We start from the raw sequence: 22,479 nt of genomic DNA, 5'->3' as shown, positions 1-22,479 counted from the left end.
GCTACTAAAACAATTAGAAATCCCTAGCACCCCTGGAGGAGGGGGGGGGGGAGCAGCACAGAGTATATCAGGAGACAGTGTAACTCGGGAAATTGCTGGAGCAATGTGCTCAAATTTGGTACACATATGCCTTACACTCTGGGAACAAACACCTAGGCGTGCTAGGGGAAGACACCCCTAGCACCCCTAGGGGTGAGGCAGCAGCACTGAGTATTTCAGCAGACAGCATAACTCTGGAACGCCTGCAGCAATTCACAAAAACTTGGTACACATAGGACTTAAGGGCCCCATACACTAGAACGATAATGTCCGATTTCATCCGATTTGGGCATTCGGCCTGATATATCGGATGAAATCTGGCATTTTGGAGTTGTTTCCTATCCGATGCGCGTTCCCGTGAGCATCAGATCGGATCATCCAGATTAACCATGCTGCACTAGTGATCATGTCCGACCCCGCAGGCATGGCTGGGATCGCCCAAGATACATCGTATACAAAAGGACAGCATGCGATGTATCTTGGGCGATCCTGCCGCCTGGGATGCTGCCGGGGTGATCGCCTGCGACATGACGGTCGGACATGTTGCGTTAGTGTATGGGGCCCTTTACACTCTGGGAACAAACACTGTGGGGATCAGACACCCCTAGCACCCCCACGACAGCAGCACAGAGTATGTCAGCAGACAGCATAACTGTGGAAGACCTGGAGCTATTTACACCAAACTTGGTACACATCTGACTTACACTCTGGAAACAAACACTGTGGGGGTCAGACACCCCTTGCACTCCTAGGGGTGGAACAGCAGCACAGAGTATTTCAGAAGACTGCACAACTCCCGCATGCCTGGACCAATTTTGCAACAAACTTGCCACAACTTACGACTTACAAGCTGGGAACAAATACTGTGGGAGTAAGACAACACTAGCACCCCCAGGGGTTGAGGCAGCAGCACAGAGTTTTTCAGCAGACAGCATAACTCTGGAATGCCTGAAGCAATTTACTCCAAACTTGCTACACATATGACTTAAGATAGGTACACACTATACAATTATCTGTCAGATAATCTGCCAGATCTGGTTGGTTGTAATGAAAATCTGGTAACGGATGAGAGCAAATGACAATCGACCATATTCCCCCAAACAATGGAAAACCAACAAAACCTGTCATTCAGATAAATTGGTTAAATGCAAATTTGACCAACTTGTATGAACAACTGTTTTTGGCCGTTTTGCAGTGTTTGGGAGCAAATGGTCATTGATCATATACGGTCATCCATTACCAGATTTCCATTCCAAGCAGCTAGATCTGGCAGGTAATCTGCCAAATAATTGTGTAGTGTGTACCTAGCTTTACACTCTGGGAACAAACACTGTGGCGGTAACACACCACTAGCACCCCTAGGGGTGGGCCAGCAGCACAGACTATATGAGGACATGCATGATATGTCAGTGATGACAGGGCTGCATGTGACAGGGCCAGTGACATGATGTGAGGAGGGGAATGGAGGCAGCATGAACCCACACACTGACAGTTATATAGTGGAAGTAGCACGGTCCCCCAGCAGCACAGAGTATATCAGGAGATACATAATGTGCTACGCTATATAAGAAACTGTAAATAAATCGATAATTTCACAGGGGCACTGACATGATGTGAGGAGGGGAATGGAGGCAGCAGGAAGCCACGGACTGAGAGTTGTATAGTGGGAAGAGCAGGGTCCCTTGGGGGAACAAAAAGGGGTCCTGCCACTACACAAAGTGCGTCAGGGAAGCAAGATATGCCTATATAGTAGATCTCCAACTAACGTAAATTAACAAACAACTAACATTCTAATTTACCATCCTCATCCCGTAGCACAGCACAGGTATTCAGCTATCTACAATGTTATTTATACTGTGCGTTTAATATTTACATTTATTTTTGCAAACAGACATTCTTAAAATCCTGGGCAACGCCAAGTACTACAGCTAGTATTGCATACAATTACTGATCCACACAGTACACATAGTTTTCACTCATTACCATTGCCTGATATACCCCTTTTCCATTAGCTCTAAAAACACAGGTAAATGCACGGGGGTGCACATTTAACAGTGTTTTTTTTCTAGTGGATACGCCCCCCCCCCCCCCCCCCCTGCAAATTCAATCCTACCCAGGTAGCTTGCCGGGTTGAATGGGTTGAACACGTGTTCAACCCGGTAAGCGGTGTAGTGTAAACGGAAGCCGTGTTGATGCGACACGGCTCCCGTTCACACTTTATGGAAGGGCGGCGCTGGGAAATCATGTGCTCAATATGCCGGGTTGGTGAGCGCAGTGGGAAAGGGGGCTGAGCACGGGCCGCAGCCGGGTAGCACCCATGTCAGGCTCCCGGCTGCGACCCGTTCTCAGTAGGTGGAAAAGGGGTATTAGATAGAGGCAGAGGCGGATTGGTCATAGGGTGTACAGGGAAGATTCCCGGTGGGCCGACATGTGGTCCTATTTATAGACATAATGAATAAAATGCCAAACAATTTGCATATATGAAAATGACTTTGCCACTTAGCCTGTGATTGCAGATGATCTAGTATATGCTCTGTCTGCCTGCTTGGCTGACATATAAGATTCAGTGAAGTGATTGGGATACGGTTGGTGTAATAAGCAAGAAAACATATCTTTCTAAAGAATTATATAGTTTCCTAAATTCTAAAGGTGTATCATATAATGTGCTCATAATATTTAATTTTATTTCCTTTTAACTTCCCCCTTGATGCTAGACATGACCACTATCTGGAAAGTCTTGGGGGGAGGGTGCTGCTGCCATGGCCCATGGCTAGACCTTACTCCTCTGGTGCTGCCCATGTGGGGCCACTAGTACAAATTTTTTCCAGAGCCGCTTTTTGTTCCCAATCCGCCCCTGGATAGAGGAACCAAATTACTAGTGACACTGCAGAAAAATGTATCCTTGCTAGTGCAAGTACAAAACTTTCTCAGCTTCTTACAGTTGTTTTCTTTCCTTTTTTATCTTTTTTTAATAGCACCAGAACAATACTGTCATTGTGCAGAAGGTCATGCAATAGATAGTGCTGCTCCAATTACTAAACAGTGCATTGCCCACGTGACATTACTATGTGTGTACATGGTGCATTTGATGCCAATTTTATGTCTAGAGCTAGAAACCTTTAGAAATGCAATTCTGAGCACATGGGCATATTTATTAGTACGTGCTTTCAGCGACTGTGGATAATCAATGGATCCAACTATGTGCTACTGTGGTGTTACTTATAAACCTATCAGTAGGTTTCTAAATACTGGATATTGTAAGTTATAGATAATATCGATTTAATAAATTATATAATCTGAATATAGAAATAATTCCATAGAAGAGCTCAGAGGCAGAATCTATATGGCAATGTGAGAAAATTGGCATCTTCATTTCTCCCAAGCAAGATTGTGTCTATCTAAATACAAAATAGAACCCACAAACGCTACAGTGTGTCTGAATTACAGTATCAGTTTAGTGTAACTATAAGCTTCACTATCACTATAGCTAGCGATATTGCACAGTGACGTCATGCCGCGGCCAGGTCCGGACATGCAGCTTTGGACGTGGAGTCCAAATTGAGCTGCATGCATGGCCGCGCATTGCTAGTCGTCGGCTGCATACACACTGGGCGATGTAGTAAACTTTATCGCTCAGGAGGGGAAAAATGAGCGTGTATATGTGTGTATGCACCTTTAAACTCAGGAGGGAATTTTTTTCGTTTATTTCTGCGTAAAGCTGGATACAAACTGGCCGATATATCAGCTGTTCTATTGAACGGCTGATATATCGCGGGTCCGTCTGCCAGTGTGTAGGAGCGATAGGTCTGTGAACTCCGTTGTTCACAAACCTATCGCGTTGGCCCTGCTGCACAGCCGATGTCTAATATAGTGTTAGATATATTGGCACATCGGTGTGTGTGTGTACGGGCGGTCAGTAGCATATGTGTTTATATTTTTTTAATTTGAACTGTAAATATTTATGTATTTTATTTATGTAAATATTTGTGTGTTTTATGTAAATATTTATGTGCATATTTTACGTAAAATGGCTGCAAGTTTTAAAATAAAAAAAATTGCCTTATCGGTGGGATAATTGTGGTGTGGGTGTGGCCAGAGCCATGTGAGCGTGTACACCCTCTACGCTGGTAGCCCCACTGTCTCCATAAAATATATAAAAAGAGTTACATTTTGTAATTTTGTGAGAAAACTAGTAATGTCATTTTTATATTTATGATTTCTCTGGTGATTATTATCATGCTGCCATGATGATGGACCTATTTTTATGTGGAGGCCAGAAGCTGCAGCTCTATCTGCCCCATTGTTAATCTGGCCCTGAAATATCGCAATAAAACAAATAATTAAAATACAATTAAATTTTTATTATTTGTTTTATTGTGATATTTACCACTTATTAATTGGCTAAATTTGAATAAACTGTGAATACTTTTATGTCCGTTATGTGTTTTATTAACAAATTGTTTATACACCCCCATTGGTGAGTTAATTCCCCTTTTGTTCCAATTCTGTTAAATATTAGGTAACCGAGTATTACCTGTTGGGGAACTGCAGGTATTTAACAGCTTTCAGGTGAACACTGTATCATTTAATTGCGCCCGGTAATGTGTTTGTATAATATGATGCATACCTGCCAACATGACCCTCTCCAGGAGGGAAAGAATGCTCCGCTCCTGGACTTCCCTCTTAATTTATGATTGCTGACACCTGCGGTGAAACACCTTTCTTATCCAGTAACCTGTTCAACACAGGTGACGGCAATCAAACATTAAGAGAAAAGTCCAGGAGCAGAGCATTCTGTTCCTCCTGGAGAGGGTCATGTTGGCAGGTATGTGATGTATGATAACAACATAATAATGGTTTATTACTCAAAAGATTTGTACTCACAGGTGTGAAAAGTAACTAATTTCCCAATGAGCTGAGTCGGTAGTTTTGCTACTTTACTTATATGTACTGTATGTAAAAAGAGATACACTTGGAACATCATCATGTATAAGAAAGGAATAACTTGATCAAATCTGCTGGTACGGGATGCAGTCAATTTACCTACAATCAAAAATACGACGCTCAAAATACAGACAAGGTCAAAATACAGACATTTAAAATGTCGACAGGTCAAAAAGTCAACATGAGTTTTTCATGGTTTTTCATTGAAACCAACTTGTTCATACTTTACCATCCCAGTGGATCTGGAGGGGGGATATAATAGTGTGCCGATCGTAGCAAGGCACAGTGCCCGAAGCATGGCGAGTGGCCGCGGTACACTTATACGGTGTCCATGTCGATATATATCGACATACACACACAAAAACAATGAAAACTCATGTTGACTTTTTGACAAGTCAACATTTTAAATGTTGGTATTTTAACCGTGTCAACATTTTAAATGTCGGTATTTTGACCTTGTCGGTATTTCGACCATCAGTCAATTGCTGTTTGTATTTTTACAGTCGGGATTTTGATTGTAGGTATTTCATACTAAACCGCTGGTACAGTATGTATATTTGTGTCGGCACGATACATTCAGATAACAGTGCACAAACACTGCTTTTACTTGTGATTATACTGAACTGAGACAAATGTTCTGAAGGTTTAAATAAAACCTGGTAATTCAGCATTACCAAGAGAAGCAGCACAATTCATAGCATGATCATGTTAAGCTTTCATTAGTAGTTATTACTCAGCAAGTACTGTACGTAAGAAAATACTGTAGTAACTTCCTTCTGCACCTCAATAATAAACACATCACTCACTATACTATAACACTGCCTAGACTGTCAAGTGTTACAACTGTACGCAAAGATACTGATCTGCCTCACAAAATACACACACACCTCTTAGTAATTAAAATGCAAAGTTTAGTTCTCACATTGACTTTGTAAACTACAATGTTATCATAACAATCCCTTTATTGCTGCTAATAATAATAATAATAATAATAATAATAATCAAGCAGTTTATTTGTAAGAATTAAAGACAGAAAGGTGTTAGGAGATACAGTAGTAGAAGAATGAATAAGCGATACAGTAGAAAGAAGAAACAGAATTATTACCTTTGTTACAAACTATCATGTATATTCATCCCATGTTACTGTGACTTGTCCCCAAACTTTCTGCTTGCCAAACTTGTGTGGTGAGGAAGCTCTTCATTGTGTTGCTAGTGTCTGAAGGGCATATACACCGAGATGCAGTATCTGCTCTGACATTTTACACTGCTCAGGCAAGGATCACAATTTAAAAAAAACAGTTGAACAACTTCCCTTCTATCCACTCCCAAATAGTCCCACCCTCTTTCTCATTCCAGCACCCTGTGACCTCCCCCCATATCCAGGACCTGGCTGCACTGACTGCATGGAAAAGTGAACAGGCACATGACTATTCGGCTTCATTGTGCATCTTGTAATTGTTCAGAGGCTGATACAGGCTGGTGGTCACAATGCATGCTGTATTCTGCTAACCCCTTCATTGCCTTGACATTACAGGTAGCTATTACACATATTTATGTTGCTTTAAATTGTATTATTCCATATTATACTTCATGTACACATAAAACACCTTAAGGGAAATTACAAAGCACGAAACGTCCATTGCACAGTGTGAAAGCATCTTAAAGCAACTCAAGCCAGAATGATGCACTGAAATAATGCATATATTGCCAATATGCAGAGTTTAAACTATGTGAATGCTTGGTTTGCTACTAGTCATCATCATAAACAGTGACTGTTTGCACCTACCTTATACTAGGTGCAGAAGACACATCTCCAAACAGGTGCATCTATGTTTATGTGCAACTGCAGTTCCACTGACACCCCACAATAAATTCTGTCTACTTGGTTGATTCCCCTTGCAGCCAAATTACAGTCATGCAGTGGTGTCCACATACACCTCTCCTCTAAATGCGCCAAATAGCCCCGATTAGCACACCATGCCAAAACATTAATCATAAGTAACTAGCACACCAAAAGAGAACTAAGGACCTGATTCCGAGATCCAATGGCTTTTACGTACATCTGCGCATGCACAGAATCTACTGAGCATGTGCAGGTCTCTTTCTGTGCCCCTAATCCACAGCATGACTGAAATGCTGCGGCCGCGGGGACGGGAATGGACGGAGACAGACACCGTTCCTGAAAATGGGAATCCTCTCTCCTCAGATTCCTCCTGCAGCATTAGTGTATTTTTGCCTTGTCGCTGCGTACAAAGATGCAGCAGCGATGCAAATAGCGTCCTTCTCTGAATCAGATGCTAAGATGCAAAGCTGAGTAAAAAGTTGCAAAATTGAGTACAATGCACCAAAATGGAGGACAAAGGCCCTCATTCCGAGTTGTTCGCTCGCTAGCTGCTTTTAGCAGCCATGCAAACGCTAAGCCGCCGCCCTATGGGAGTGTATCTTAGCTTAGCAGAAGTGCGAACGAAAGGATCGAAGTGCTGCTACAAAAAAAGATTGTGCAGTTTCAGAGTAGCTCGAGACCTACTCCTAGCTTGCGATCACTTCAGACTATTTAGTTCCTGTTTTGACGTCGCAAACACGCCCTGCGTTCGGCCAGCCACTCCTATGTTTCCCCAGCCACTCGTGCGTTTTTAACCGGCATGCCTGCATTTTTTCACACAATCCCCGAAAACGGTCAGTTACCACCCAGAAACACCCACTTCCTGTCAATTACTCTGCGGCCAGCAGTGCGACTGAAAAGCGTCACTAGACCTTGTGTAAAACTGCATCGGCTTTTGTGAAAGTACGACGTGCATGCGCAGTGCGCACCATACGCATGCGCAGAAGTGCCAATTTTTAGCCTGATCGCTGCGCTGCGAACAACGGCAGCTAGCGATCAACTCGGAATGAGGACCAAAGTGCACAATCTAGGATAAAAAGGCAAAAGACAGGTTCAATATGAGTGACCCATCGTTACGGGAAATGTGCGACTTTAGACCAATGCACAAGCATTTATGGAGCATGACAGTTGAGGGACACACAGCCGCTGCACCACCTCAACTCTGCTGGTCGTCAGGACTTGTTCTATACTTTTAATGGGACGTGTTCAGCACAACTATTTTACTGAAAGTGGTGCTACAATATAAGAAGTTGAATTTTGTTGTGACCTAAACACTTTTAGATAGTGCGTCTTCTGCTTCTCTGCACATTGAGAGACAGTCCTACTAAGCACAACCTCTGAAAACTAGAAGCAGTTGGCAAAGGTGTGTTGAGCATATACAGGTTTCTATATGGGTTCCTTCCTTTATCTATCTTTATACAAATATATGTATTGTTAACACCACAAGATACATTTTTGCACAAGTGTTTGGTGTAAAAAGGGTTTGTATTACTTTAAAAGAAGACTCCTCTATACAGCAATAGTTTTAAGATATTCCACAGCAGTAGAACACAAGGCTTCTGAACTGATAAGAACGTGCATTCCATCATCTGTATTGAGAGGTGGAACTCCCTGCAGAGTCCTTGCCAGCAACCAACACCAATCAAACAACTCCTCCTCCTGTCAGCAGATTTACAGATCTCCCGTCTCCCCCTGCCCAAAAGATGTGGGTGGCGTCTGCCCCTCCTCCTGCAATGGGAATGAGATGCAGTGATTTACTAATGGTGGTCTCATTCCCATGCAGAGGAACCTGAAATATTCCATCATACCTGAATTTTCAATAGATATATATAAAGTAGGGGGGCAGGGGGCTTTTCATTTAATAAATATTGTGTGTGTATGTATGTGTATATATATATATATATATTTACATATAAACAGGGTGGTCAATGCCTGGAGCTGAAACTGGCTGCATTGAAAAGATACAGGAGGTAGAAGCAGACAGGACAGACACGTGGGTGAACTAAAATGACTCAAAGGGGTTAGCTGGAGTGACCCTGAGGGTGAAATGGAGCTATGTAGAAGAATGGTGCTAAGAAACGTTGGAGGATGATACTGTAGACACACCAGAAGAAGGAGCTGTAGAAATGAAGGAGAGTTAGCTGGAGTGAGGTGGTGGTGGTGGTGGTGGAGAGGGGGGGCAGAAGTGGGGAAATGCTGCAGGATGGCGTTGCAGAGGTGCTGGAGGATGGACCTGGAGATGCAAGAGGATGGTCCTGTAGAGATCAGGTTGATGGCGCTGGAGATGCAATGGAAAGGCGCTGTAAAGATGGATGAGGATGGTACTGGAGATTTGCAGGAGGATAGAGCTGGAAAGAAGCAGGAGGGTGGCGCTGGGGATACAGTGGTTAGTGCTGTAAAGATGAGGTGGATGGCGCTGGAGAGATGCAGAAAGATGGCACTGGAAAGATGCAGGGGATGGCACTGGAGAGATGCAGGAGGATAGCGATGGACAGGCGCAGGAGGAAGACGCTGGAAAAATGCAGTAGGATGGCACTGGAAACGCTGGGGGGTGGCACTGTAGAGATGTAGGGGGACAGCAGTGTAGAGACACAGAGGACACAGGTGGGATGACACTGTGGAGATGCATGGAGAAAGGTGCTGCAGAAATGCTGGGGACACACCAGGGGATAAGGATGTATATAGTAATACAGGGGGATGAATAGTAGAGACATAGGAAGGATGAGGCTGGAAAGACAAAAGGGGGGTGATGACCAGCAGCTGCCACTAGATGGCGCTGCAAATAGCCACAGGGAGGGACATTTCAGCTTGCCGCCTCCTGAGATGGTGAGCTGAAATGTGCAAAATTAGTCTTATTTAGGTGACCAAGCTGGACTTTTTGTGCTGCGGGCAATATATTGGTTGGGTTTAGCTGCTTTGCGTGGCTAGGGAGGCACACTTTCATCAGACATTCCCCCATTGCAGAGAAATGTTGCAGAGAATATAGGTAAGAAAAGACTCTCAATCACATCCCGAGCACAGGGAACACATAACAGTTGCAAAAATAAATAAGAGTCACACTGATGGCATAGAACAATTTTTTCTTTTTAGCGAACCTAACATTGGCCTAATTCAGACCTGATCGCTGTGCTGCAAATTTGAAGAGGTCTGCGATCAGATAGTCACCGCCCAGGGAGAGTGAAAACCCGACCCGTGCGAATGCATGTGTACGCCATGCGAAAATTCTACCAAACAGCTTAAAAGCTGCAAATCCGTTCGCAACTCACTCACCATCAAATAATTTTTCCAGTCTGTGCATAGCCCAAGACTTACTCCTACAGTGTGATACAAACAGGCTGATTGGGGCCGGAGCTGACGTCATACACCCTCCCTGAAAACGCTTGTGTTTTCCCGACACTCTCTAAACACGGGCAGTTACCACCCACAAACGTCGTCTTCCTGTCAATCAGCGATCTAAATTTTTCGCACCATCCTGACGCTGTTTGGCGACGCACATTGCGGTGCATACAATGTCAAACGATAATCAGCCGCTGTGCGAATTCACACAACAATGATCAGGTCTGAATTGGATTCCAGCTGGTCCCTCCATTTCCGACAGCAGCGGAAGCCCCTATTCTTTCAGGGCTGTGAAACTGCCAGATTTACCAAGTTCAGGATGGCTTTATCCTGTAGTAGCCTATTAGCTACCAATTCACAAATTTTAATGAAGATCTCCTTGATACCCCTACCCTTTTACCAAGTTAGTAGCGCATGTGCACCTGCCATTAGCCATGCATGCACATTGGCTGCTTGGGACCAGAACCAGGAAACAATGTAATAGCATTACACTATCACACTGCATCCAGTTCTTTGACAAGATGGGATTTTATTGGAGCCAGCCTCCTGGCAAGAAATTGTTAGTAAATTTGTGGAAAAATAAGATTTTACTCACCGGTAAATCTATTTCTCGTAGTCCGTAGTGGATGCTGGGAACTCCGTAAGGACCATGGGGAATAGCGGGCTCCGAAGGAGGCTGGGCACTCTAGAAAGATTTATGACTACCTGGTGTGCACTGGCTCCTCCCACTATGACCCTCCTCCAAGCCTCAGTTAGGACACTGTGCCCGGACGAGCTGACATAATAAGGAAGGATTTTGAATCCCGGGTAAGACTCATACCAGCCACACCAATCACACCGTATAACTCGTGATACTATACCCAGTTAACAGTATGAATATAACTGAGCCTCTCAACAGATGGCTCAACAATAACCCTTTAGTTAGGCAATAACTATATACAAGTATTGCAGACAATCCGCACTTGGGATGGGCGCCCAGCATCCACTACGGACTACGAGAAATAGATTTACCGGTGAGTAAAATCTTATTTTCTCTGACGTCCTAGTGGATGCTGGGAACTCCGTAAGGACCATGGGGATTATACCAAAGCTCCCAAACGGGCGGGAGAGTGCGGGTGACTCTGCAGCACCGAATGAGAGAACTCCAGGTCCTCCTCAGCCAGGGTATCAATTTTGTAGAATTTTGCAAACGTGTTTGCCCCTGACCAAGTAACAGCTCGGCAAAGTTGTAAAGCCGAGACCCCTCGGGCAGCCGCCCAAGATGAGCCCACCTTCCCTGTGGAATGGGCTTTCACTGATTTAAGATGCGGCAGTCCAGCCGCAGAATGCGCCTGCTGAATCGTGTCACAGATCCAGTGAGCGATAGTCTGCTTAGAAGCAGGAGCACCCAGCCTGTTGGGTGCATACAGGATAAATAGCGAGTCAATTTTTCTGACTCTAGCCGTCCTGGAAACATAATTTTTCAAGGCCCTGACTACGTCCAGTAACTTGGAATCCTCCAAGTCCCTAGTAGCCGCAGGCACCACAATAGGTTGGTTCAAGTGAAAAGCTGATACCACCTTAGGGAGAAACTGGGGACGAGTCCTCAATTCTGCCCTATCCATATGGAAAATCAGATAAGGACTTTTATATGACAAAGCCGCCAATTCTGATACACGCCTGGCCGAAACCAAGGCCAATAACATGACCACTTTCCACGTGAGATATTTTAGATCCACGGTTTTTAGTGGTTCAAACCAATGTGATTTTAAGAAACTCAACACCACGTTGAGATCCCAAGGTGCCACTGGAGGCACAACCGGGGGCTGAATATGCAGCACTCCTTTTACAATGTCTGAACTTCAGGTACTGAAGCTAATGCTTTCTGGAAGAAAATCGACAGAGCCGAGATCTGTATCTTAATGGAGCCTAATTTTAGGCCCATAGACACTCCTGCTTGTAGGAAATGCAGAAATCGACCTAGTTGAAATTCCTCTGTTGGGGCCTTTTTTGGCCTCACACCAAGCAACATATTTCCGCCATATGCGGTGATAATGTTTTGCAGTTACATCTTTCCTGGCTTGAATCAGCGTAGGAATGACTTCCTCCGGAATGCCCTTTTCCTTTAGGATCCGGCGTTCAACCGCCATGCCATCAAAACGTAGCCGCGGTAAGTCTTGGAACAGACAGGGCCCCTGCTGCAGCAGGTCCTGTCTGAGCGGCAGAGGCCATGGGTCCTCTGATACATTTTCTTGAAGTTCTGGGTACCAGGCTCTTCTTGGCCAATCCGGAACCACGAGTATCGTTCTTACACCTCGCCTTCTTATTATTCTCAGTACCTTTGGTATGAGAGGCAGAGGGGGGAACACATAAAACAACTGGTACACCCACGGTGTTACCAAAGCGTCCACAGCTATCGCCTGAAGGTCCCTTGACCTGGCGCAATATCTTTTATAGCTTTTTGTTGAGGCGGGACGCCTTCATGTCCACCTGTGGCCTTTTCCAATGGTGTACAATTCTTTGGAAGACTTCTGGATGAAGTCCCCACACTCTCGGGTGGAAGTCGTGTCTGCTGAGAAGATCTGCTTCCCAGTTGTCCACTCCGGGAATGAACACTGCTGACAGTGCTAACACATGATTTTCCGCCCATCGGTGAATCCTTGTGGCTTCTGCCATCGCCATCCTGCTTCCTGTGCCGCCCTGTTGGTTTACATGGGCGACTGCCGTGATGTTGCCTGATTGGATCAGGACCGGCTGGTTTTGAAGCAGAGGCCTTGCCTGACTCAGGGCATTGTAAATGGCCCTCTGTTCCAGAATATTTATGTAGGGAAGTCACCTGACTTGACCAAAGTCCCTGGAAGTTTCTTCCCTGTGTGACTGCCCCCCAGCCTCAAAGGCTGGCATCCATGGTCACTAGGACCTAGTCCTGTATGTCGAACCTGCGGCCCTCTTGAAGATGGGCACTCTGCAGCCACTACAGTAGAGATACCCTGGTCCTTGGAGACAGGGTTATCAGCCTAATGCCTCTGAAGATGCGATCCGGACCACTTGTCCAACAGGTCCCCCTGAAAAGTTCTTGCATGGAACCTGCCGAATGGGATTGCTTCGTAGGAAGCTAACATTTTTCCCAGGACTCGCGTGCAATGATGCACCGATAACTGTTTTGGCTTCAGGAGGTCTCTGACTAGAGATGACAGCTCCTTGGCTTTCTCCACCGGGAGAAACACTTATTTCTGGTCTGTGTCCAGAACCATCCCCAGGAACAGTAGACGTGTCGTAGGAACCAGCTGTGACTCTGGACTGTTTAGAATCCAACCGTGCTGTTGTAGCACTTTCCAAAATAGTGCTACCCCGACTAGCAACTGCTCCTTGGACCTCGCCCTTATAAGGAGATTGTCCAAGTACGGGATAATTAAAACTCCCCTTTTTTGAAAGAGTATCATCAGTCCGGCCATTACCTTGGTAACACCCTCGGTGCCATGTACAGTCCAAACGGCAGAGTCTGGACTTGGTAATGGTAATCCTGTACCACAAATCTGAGGTACTCCTGACGAGGATAGTAAATATGGACATGCAGGTAAGCATCCTTGATGTCCCGGGATACCATGTAATCCCCCTCGTCCAGGCTTGCAATAACCGCCCTGAGCGATTCCATCTTGAACTTGAATTTTTTTATGCATGTGTTCAAGGATTTTAAATATAAAGAAGGGTCACCCCGAACCCTGCGGTTTCGGTACCCCAAACGTGTGGAATAGTAACCCCGTCCTTGTTGAAGTAGGGGCACCTTAAGTATTACCTGCTGGGAATACAGCTTATTAATTGCCTCTAGCACAGCCTCCCTGCCTGAGGGAGTTGTCGGCAAGGCATATTTGAGGAAACGGCGGGGGGAAGACATCTCGAATTCCAGCTTGTACCCCTGAAATACTACTTGAATGAAACAGGGATCCACCTGTGAGCGAGCCCACTGATCGCTGAAACTTTTGAGACGGCCCCCCACCGTACCTGGCTACACCTGTGGAGCCCCCGCGTCATGCTGTGGACTCAGAGGAAGCGAGAGAAGAATTATGGTTCTGGGAACAGGCTGACTGGTGCAGCTTTTTCCCTCTTCCCTTGTCTTTGTACAGAAAGGAAGCGCCTTTGACCCGCTTGCTTTTCTGAAGCCGAAAGGACTGTACCTGATAATACAGTGCTTTCTTAGTCTGTGAGGAAAACTGAGGTAAAAATATTTCTTCCCAGCTGTTGCTGCGGATACGAGGTCCCAGAGACCATCCCCAAATAATTCCTCACCCTTATAAGGCAGAATCTCTATGCGCCTTTTAAGGTCAGCATCACCTGTCCAGTGACAGGTCTCTAATACCCTCCTGACAGAATGGACATTACATTCATTTTGGATGCCAGCCGGCAAAATATCCCTCTGTGCATCCCTCATATATAAGACGACGTCTTTAATATGTTCTCATGTTAGCAAACTAGTATGTTTGACAGGGTCACCGACCACGCTGCAGCAGCACGCTCTGCAGGTTTCAGTCTAGTACCTGAGTGTGTAAATACAGACTTCAGGATAGCCTCCTGCTTTTTATCAACAGGTACCTTCAAAGTGGCCGTTCCTAAAACGGCAGTGCCACCTATTTTGACAACCGTGTGAGCGCCTTATCCAACCTAGGGGATATCTCCCAGCGTAACTTATCCTCTGGCGGGAAAAGGTACGCCATCAGTAACTTTTTAGAAATTACCAGTTTCTTATCAGGGGGAACCCACGCTTTTCACACACTTCATTCATTCATCTGATGGGGGAACAAAACACTGCCTGCTTTTTCTCCCCAAACATAAAAACCCCATTTTTAGAGGTTAATGTCAGAAATGTGTAACACATTATTTTTATTGCCGGGATCAAGTCACGGATGTTCCTAGTGGATTGTGTATATGTCTCAACCTTGTCGACACTGGAGTCAGACTCCGTCTCGACATCTGTGTCTGCCATCTGAATGAGCGGGCGTTTTTGAGCCCCTGATGGCCTTTGAGACGCCTGGGCAGGCACGGGCTGAGAAGCCGGCTGTCCCACAGCTGTTACGTCATCCACCCTTTTATGTAAGGAGTTGACACTGTCGGTTAATACCTTTTACCTAACCATCCACTCTGGTGTCGGCCCCACAGGGGGCGACATCACATTTATCGGCATCTGCTCCGTCCCTATATAAGCCTCCTCCTCAAACATGTCGACACAGCTGTACCGACACACCGCACACACACAGGGAATGCTCTGACTGAGGACAGGACCCACAAAGCCCTTTGGGGAGACAGAGAGAGAGTATGCCAGCACACACCAGAGCGCTATATAATGAGGGGATTAACACTATAACTGAGTGAATTTTCCCCCATAGCTGCTTGTATATACAATATTGCGCCTAAATTTAGTGCCCCCCCTCTCTTTTTTACCCTTTGAGCCTGAAAACTACAGGGGAGAGCCTGGGGAGCTTTCTTCCAGTTGCACTGTGAAGAGAAAATGGCGCCAGTGTGTCTGAGGGAGATAGCTCCGCCCCTTTTCCGCGGCCTATTCTCCCGCTTTTTTCTGGATTCTGGCAGGGGTATTTACCACATATATAGCCTCTGGGGCTATATATTGTGGTATTTTTGCCAGCCAAGGTGTTTTTATTGCTGCTCAGGGCGCCCCCCCCCAAGCGCCCTGCACCCTCAGTGACCGGAGTGTGAAGTGTGTATGAGGAGCAATGGCGCACAGCTGCAGTGCTGTGCGCTACCTTGGTGAAGACTGATGTCTTCTGCCGCCATTTTTCCGGACCTCTTCTTGCTTCTGGCTCTGTAAGGGGGACGGCGGCGTGGCTCCGGGACCGAACACCAAGGACTGGGCCTGCGGTCGATCCCTCTGGAGCTAATGGTGTCCAGTAGCCTAAGAAGCCCAATCCGGCTGCAAGCAGGCGAGTTCGCTTCTTCTCCCCTTAGTCCCTCGCTGCAGTGAGCCTGTTGCCAGCAGGTCTCACTGAAAATAAAAAACCTAAATCTATACTTTCTTTCTAAGGGCTCAGGAGAGCCCCTAGTGTGCATCCAACCTCGGCCGGGCACAAGATCTAACTGAGGCTTGGAGGAGGGTCATAGTGGGAGGAGCCAGTGCACACCAGGTAGTCATAAATCTTTCTAGAGTGCCCAGCCTCCTTCGGAGCCCGCTATTCCCCATGGTCCTTACGGAGTTCCCAGCATCCACTAGGACGTCAGAGAAATAGTTATTTTCACGGTTGTGAATTTACGTGATTTTTTTTTAAGCATATCTGCATTAAACAGGCGGATTGTGATAAATATGCACCTATATCTTCACAAGCTAAGTGACAGGTAGGGAAAGCCCATTATGCTCTCAATGAGCCTGTACCCAATGAAGGAAGAGCACACAGAATCAGAGTCAGTGAAGGGGACAAGAAGACAAGACACAAGGAAGCATGGATAGTGCAAGGGATATACATGCTAAGAGGAGTCATGAAACAGTTGTTAGGTCGATCACAGTAGGTCGACCACTATTTGTCAGCATGCATTACGTTGACATAGTTTAAAAGTCAACATTAACAAAAGGTCAATGATCAACATGGAAAAAGGTTGACTCCATGTGGATTAGGATTGGGAATAGTAAGTCATGCGAGGGGAAGCGGTGCACTAATTGGGGTTCCCGGTCATTTTATGGCGTAAATTACACGAACGTTTTTTAAAAACACATGTCGACCTTTTTCGGTGTCGACCCTTTTCATGTCAACCTATTGCCCATGTTGACCTTTTTCCTGTGTCGAGCTAGTGCATGTCAACCTTTTGGGTCCTTTTTTTTTTTTTTTTTGACCTTTTTTAGGGTCGACCGAATGATACATACCCGAATAGTTGGAGGGTGAACTAGGGAGAAGAGAAGGTCAGGGAAGGAGAGAAGGGTGGAAATTTAGGAGGGATGAAGGCTTTGATGAAAAGGTTAGTTATGAACATTTGAAGCTGCTGAGACTGGCAGAAAGACTGACTTGGTGATGGAGTAAGTTCCATAGGAGGCGGGCATGAGTGTAGGTAACCAGGATGGGGTAGAGGTGGTAATCGGAGAAAGAGGAGTAACGATTGGAGAGCATGTGGACAGAAGAGGTTGAAGATGTAGGAAGGGGCAGAGGGCCTGATTTAGAGGTGGACGCAGTACCGATGTTTGGGCATGCGTAAACTAAGGTATGCTATGATATACACATTTGAATACAACATCACTATTACTGGAGACAACTTATACAATCCAAGGGAGGTTCAGGGTGGAGACTGGGAGGTGACCTAAAGTCTTTGCAAAAATAAGAGGTGTCATGGTGGTGGTTCGGCACTCAAATGCAATCACTTTTGCAGCACCACAGTCACAGTGGCCATATGTTAAACAAGTTACAAGGGAGACTCTGTGCCAGACAAGAACTGCTGGGGAAGTCGATATTGCAACTGATGGTGCATCAATGATGGAGTCGGATCACCAGTGCACTTGAGCACTGCTCACATATGCAAAGTGGTGGGCATCTCATGGTTTGCTAAGTCCACGGTAGTACATAACAGGCTTCTGCATACTTTGCACTTGATAATCCATGTGAAGTCAGCTACGTATGAGTTGTTTGCACCTTGGGATCAGGCCCAGAGTTATTAAGTGCTCTGTATGTCAGGGTGAGGAGTCTGAACTGGATTCTGAGCAGGATGGGGTGCCAATAAAGCAGGTTACAAAGGGGGGGAAGCTGGGTTGGGTATGGGATACCGGCAGTCAGGATGCTGGTGTTCTTAATACTAACACTGGCATCCCAACTGTTTGAAATCCCAACAGGGGCTCAAGAGGCAGCTAATCTTCTCCCACCCTCACCGCAAGTTAAACCTAACCCTCCCTCCCAAAGCCTAACCCTAACCCTCCCCCTGCAGCCTAACCCTAACCATCCCGGTATACTTACTGTACATTTGGTATCCTGGTTGTTAGGGTGCTGGCATTCTAACAGGTTTTGGGATTCCGCCATCGGCATTCTGACTGCTGGGATCTCGAGCGCCAGGATCCCAACTACATCCTGAGATGCTGACACTGAGCGGTTAGAAAGGAAAATGAGACAAGCAGCACTGTAAGCTCTATCTGGGCAGCAACTGATTACAGATTCACTTTAAAGTACTGTGTGCTGCTGTTCAGTATACCGACGATGGCATCCCAACAATTGAAATCCCAATAAATAAGTAGATTTTATTTAAGTCTGCAGGAAGTTAGCACTGAACATTAAAGGATTATTTTAGTATCAACTGAAAAAAAAATTCATAGATCAAAACTATTATTATGACGGCATGAAAAACAATGGCCCTCATTCCGAGTTGTTCGCTCGCAAGGCGAATGTAGCAGAGTTACACACGCTAAGCCGCCGCCTACTGGGAGTGTATCTTAGCTTCTTAAATGTGCGACCGATGTATTCGCAATATTGCGATCACAAACGAGTTAGCAGTTTTAGAGTAGCTTCAGACTTACTCTGCCTGTGCGATCAGTTCTGTGCTTTTCGGTCCTGGCTGACGTCACAAACACACCCAGCGTTCGTCCAGGCACTCCCACCGTTTCTCCAGCCACTCCTGCGTTTTTTCCGGAAACGGTAGCGTTTTCAGCCACACGCCCATAAAACGCCGTGTTTCCGCCCAGTAACACCCATTTCCTGTCAATCATACTACGATCGCCGGAGCGAAGAAAAAGCCGTGAGTAAAAATACTTTCTTCTTAGTAAAGTTACTTGGCGCATGCGCAGTGCGAACATTGCGCATGCGCACTAAGAGAATTCTCACTGCGATGCGATGAAAATCTCCGAGCGAACAACTCGGAATGAGGGCCCATGTGTATTTTGAAAATAACAAAATCGTCTTTATTGTAGCTCACTGGAGTCACTATCTTTACATGCTGAATAAACTGACCTCATTTATAGACACAACATTTTTCAATGAAGCATTTTAACTCCTCATGATTCATTAAGTAGGTTACACTTACAGGAGGTGTCAGAGCCTGTTTTCCAAGTTAGTGATGTCTGTGTTATGTCTGAAATGGGGATGGACATATTTAAAAACTATTTTTTTGTGGAGCATATTTGAGTACTCCATTGAAATCACTGGAGTTCGGAATTAATAAATCTAAGGTATTTGTGCTTTCAAAACACAATCCAAGCTGGTTTGAAGTATTCAGTAGGACTCTGTTAAATGGACCCCTCCCCCCCCCCAAAAAAAAGCCCCACCATTTTGAAAATGAACTGTCGGCTGCTGCTCCTCCATGTCAGTGTTACACTGGAAGCGGTGTCTGGCTATGATGTAACAGCACATAGGCTGAGGAGGTGAATATCCTGCCCCGGGTTCAGTCTGCCAGTATAAGAAGCAGCAGCGGTGTGAGTGGAACACTGAAGGGTATGACGCTGCAGGAGGGGTGCAAGCCCTGAAAACAGCTTATAGTCCTAGGAATAAAATGACTTATTGGGAAAAGAATAATCCTACAGTTTTTATAGCAGGGCTCTGTCAGAATGCTTAAAAATATAAATCCAAAAATTGGCATTTGCTGAAGGGTACGTCCTAGGGAATCTTTGCATTTTTTCCTCACTTGAAATTTCTGCCAGTCTGATGACTGAGCAGAGGAATAAATCCATAAGATAAAAAATCCTGGATGTGATGTGTCACCCTGCCCTGCTGGTATAGATTTGTGTTGTTCCATGACTAAACCCATCTCTGCTGTATTTGTTGCATTAGTTGCCAACATTGTAAAATAATATACTGGAACATTTTGCCACTTAAAAAGTGTATCTTAAGGCCCCCATCCACTAGGGAGTTTTATCTCAGCAATGAGTTGGATCCATTTTTCCTGCAATCTGGCCGGCAGCTTCCCGGGAGCCCTGCGATTGCGATTTGCTACTTGAGTGTACTTTTTACATGTGATTTATCTCATGCGATCTAATGTTATTAAACCTATTTCTGTGTGATTGAGATAAATATCATGGTCAGCCCGTGTGATCTGCCTCGCATCGCAATCGCACGAAAAGGACATGCAATGTGACACTTTTCATGCAATCCGTCTCGATCGCATAAATCGCACTAGTGTATGGGGGCCTTAAGTTGATCATATGTGATATATTTCAAATGGATACTGGTACACTACTGTCTCAGTCCTAATAGGTTTATGATATAATTGACTTTCATTTCAAAATGTCCCCTTCAATGACATGCCTGACCTCTTCTGCCTAAGCTAGCCACACAACACAGTATACGACTCAGGAAGGAGAAAGCTTTAGATGGTAGAGATGGTTACATGTAGGGGATATGGAAATTACATGTAGGGGATATGGAAAAATATACAAAAAACACTCCAAGAAGTTGAGTGTTTTTAAAAGCAATCAAGTGGTTTCAAAACCTCTTCAATTGCTTAAACATTGCTTTTAAAGCATTATAAATGGATTTTGAAGCATTACATCTAAATTCGAGACTTTTCAAACCTTAATACACATTAATGTACAGAATGAGGAAAATATATGTATAAATGCTGTTAATTTATCATAGGACATCAGTATTTATTATGGGTATTATAACAGGTAGCACAATATATTATGCAATTTAAGTTATAAACACATTTCCTTTAACTTTTCTGTAACTAACATCTGTTGAAAGTTTTACTGTTAGAATTTAACAAAGTTTACAAACCTGCCCATTTGATACAGATTATGAAATTCTTTTATCAATGCTACCTACTTATTTGTAACTATATTCCCATATAACTGGTGAGGGAATGCTGCAAAATATTTTGTAGCAATTTTTTGTACATTGGTTTGAAAGAAACAATGTGGTACATACAGTTGTGTCCATCTTTGCTATTTTGGTAAATTTGGCACAACATGCAAAACACGGCTAAGCTGTTTTTCACGAGTAGCGAGTGGATGGATTTAAACATTTTTGTTTGCCATAATAGAATATGTATAAAGTAACATATTTAAGAAGCAAATTAAGAAAAATCACAAGGCATGGCTAAATCTTTGAGTCTATAACATGCAACACTGTGCCATACATGGCGGGATATAGCAAAGATGTATGTGGACACATTTGTAGAAACATAGAATTTGACAGCAGATAAGAATCACTTGGCCCATCTAGTCTGCCTCTTTTTTTTACCATATTTTTATCATTTCACCTTCCCACACAACCTCACCTCCCACAAATCCATTATCTATTGATGGCACTACTATCTCCTCTAGCCCCCAAGTGCGCTGTCTTGGAGTAATCCTTGACTCCCTCTCCTTCAAACCACACATTCAGCACCTATCACAAACCTGTTATTTTTATCTCAAAAATATTTCTAGGATCAGAACATTTCTCACCCAGGATGCCACCAAGACCCTTTTCCACTCACTGGTCATCATCAGACTGGACTACTGTAATCTCCTCCTAACTGGCATCCCTAACACATACATCTCTCTACTCCAATCTATCCTCATTGCTGCTTCCCAGATCATCTTCCTCACCAAACACACTACATCCACCTCCCCTGTCTTACTAGCCCCTTCACTGGCTCCCCTCCCGCTTCAGAATCCATTTCAAGCTTCTCAAACTCGCTTACAAAGCTCTCACCCACTCCTCTCCCAGTTACATTTCTGAACTTATCTCCCTTTACACTCCCACCCGTCCTCTTCGCTCTGCTAATGCACACCGCCTCTCCTGCCTTCTGATTACCTCCTCCAACTCCTACCTCCGACCTGCTCCCTTGTTCTGGAATTCTCTACCTCTCCCCCTCAGACTCTCCACCTCTCTACAAAACTTCAAACGGGCTCTCAAGACACACTTCTTCACCAAACCCAGCCGTCTCTCATCCTAAGCCCATCTGTGTCACCCCTGTCTGTGTGCCCCTCCCCTTTAGAATGTAAGCTCTCACAAGCAGGGTCCTCTTCCCTCATGTGCTTTTATGTCTTACTTAACCTATCATCTTTTTAATACTCCCTTTGATGGCACCAAATCTTTCGGCTTTCTGCCACCATGATACTTATTTCAGTGCTGTTTACTGACGCAGCTATGTTTATATACCCTGTGCTTGTCCTATATTGTATTGAACTGTAAGTCACTGTCTTCATGTTTTGCTTATTTGTTAACTCTGTAATTGGGCGCTGTGGATCCCATGTGGCGCCATATAAATAGAGGATAATAATAATAATAATAATAATTTCTTTGTAAGGATATCATTATGGTATCCCATGCATGTTTAAATGAATCTACTGTCTTAGCCTCTACCACCTCTGATGGGAGGCTATTCCACTTGTCCACTACCCT

At 44.8% G+C, this 22,479-nt stretch overlaps 1 protein-coding gene across 5 annotated transcripts in view; it reads right to left on the bottom strand.

The window, feature by feature from the left end:
* The window catches only part of PSD3 (pleckstrin and Sec7 domain containing 3), a 1,004,314-nt gene that overhangs the window by 579,842 nt on the left and 401,993 nt on the right, over positions 1 to 22,479 (bottom strand). The window contains exon 1 of one of the 5 annotated variants that reach the window (XM_063919996.1): positions 6,089 to 6,264. The exons of the other annotated variants lie outside the window; for them this stretch is intronic. The gene's annotated coding sequence lies outside the window, so the exon portion shown is untranslated. Of the gene's footprint in view, positions 1 to 6,088; positions 6,265 to 22,479 lie in introns of those variants that run through there. 5 annotated transcript variants of the gene reach the window in all.

This window comes from Pseudophryne corroboree, chromosome 1 (assembly GCF_028390025.1).
Source record: "Pseudophryne corroboree isolate aPseCor3 chromosome 1, aPseCor3.hap2, whole genome shotgun sequence".
Taxonomy (NCBI): Eukaryota; Metazoa; Chordata; class Amphibia; order Anura; family Myobatrachidae; genus Pseudophryne; species Pseudophryne corroboree.
The sequence above is the reverse complement of the archived record's forward strand: the minus strand, read 5'-3'. Positions and strand labels throughout refer to the sequence as shown.